Genomic DNA, 1766 nt, shown 5'->3' on the forward strand with positions numbered 1-1766 from the left:
GAAAATAGTTTTGATTCTCTTGTGAATTAAGCATCCAAGATAGTTAAATATAATGGGGTGTTGTTGTTGTAGCTGTTGTTGTTGTTGTTGTTGTTGTTGTTGTTGTTGCTGTTGTTTTTTAAACACTGAGCATCTACTTTCTGATCAAGCAGACCTGTCATCAAAGGCTTTCCGGCTTTGACCATCTCGTCTTTTGTGAGTGTATGTGCGTGTGTGTGCACGTGTGTGTGTGAGTGACTGTGTGTGCGCGCGCGTGTATACGTATAAACGTGTGTGTGTGTGTGTGTTTGTGTGTGTGTGTGTGTGTGTGTGTATGCATGTGTATATGTATGTATAAATTGGGGGGGGGGGTATAATTTGAGGGCGACTTGGTTTTATTTCTAGCATTTTAAGCAGACGTGTAGAGTCTTCCTCATTGACTTGAATAAATGTAATATTTACAACATTACATTTGGAATAAAGTTGGTATGTCTCCAAAGTAAAGCTTAAAATAATTTCTTTGTAACTGCCATGATCCTCCGCATTATATTGTACTGTAACAAAAGTAACATTAACTGTTTCAGATGAAGTCTCTCTCTATCTATCTATCTATCTATTTATCTATCTATCTGTATGTCTGTCTATCTATGTATCGGTCTGCCTGTTTTTGTCTGTCTATATATGCCTCTTTATGTCTGTCTATCTGTCTATCTGCTTGCCTGTCTATCTGTCTGTTTGGTTGACTGGCTGACTATTTGTGTGTGTGTGTATGTGTGTGTGTGTCTGTGTGTGTGCGTGTGCGTGTGTGTGTGTGTGTGTGTGTGTGTGTGTGTGTTCGTGTGTGTGTGTTGTGGTGTGTGTGTCTGCGTCTGTGTCTGTGTGTACATACATACATACAGATAAATACAGGCAGATCGATTGAAATATAGACACATGCACATACACACACACATACATACATACACACACGCATACATACATACATACATACATACATATACACAAACATACATACATGCATGCATAACACCATGTTTATATTTAATGAATTGATGTACTTAAAAATATCAGCAGAGTTTTTTGTTTTTTTTCTACTAAAGCGAAGGTCGAGTTTAACTCAATCTGAGGTCAACTGTTGAGCTGTCTTAAGACAAATCCACACAGGGTAACTGCTGGGGATCCCCACGGGCCTAAATCTGGGGAGGGCAATGTTAAACTATGTATGTTGTTGCATATGGAGGAGCCCCAATGCTTTGGTTTGACCGGGGCCCTCAGTTTTGCTGTAAAAGACAACCCTGCTCAATCATATTCCAGTAGATAATAAGAGTTTATTTTCTTATTTGTCTTTTTATATTTCCCACCGCCGGCATCTATATTTAAATCGAAAAATCAATTACAGGTGTGATGTTTTTGAAATCGAAGAATTTATACAGCTTCTTAGAAAAACGCCAGAAAACGAGACATGAGAAGAATGTAAAAAAAAAATGTTATTTCAACGAAGGTACCTCTATATGGTTGCTCGATTTGCTAGAAACAGTAGCCAATCTTTCTCGATCCTCCCTGATCTACACCCTACCGTCTTAAGAATACAATGGATGATGTACTCCCAGGTAGACTATTCCTGATAAGAAACCGGGATTATCATGATATGAATGTCTTTCATTGTCGTCTGCTTGATCTGAGATGACCTGGGGCTGAACAAGAAAGCTACCTGTAAAACAACTTGTTTCAAATACCGCCACATTAGGAAGGCTATTGTGATTGTTGTTGTTGTTGTTGTTGTGGTG

The sequence above is a fragment of the Octopus bimaculoides genome, chromosome 5, assembly GCF_001194135.2.
Source record: "Octopus bimaculoides isolate UCB-OBI-ISO-001 chromosome 5, ASM119413v2, whole genome shotgun sequence".
Lineage (NCBI taxonomy): Eukaryota > Metazoa > Mollusca > Cephalopoda > Octopoda > Octopodidae > Octopus > Octopus bimaculoides.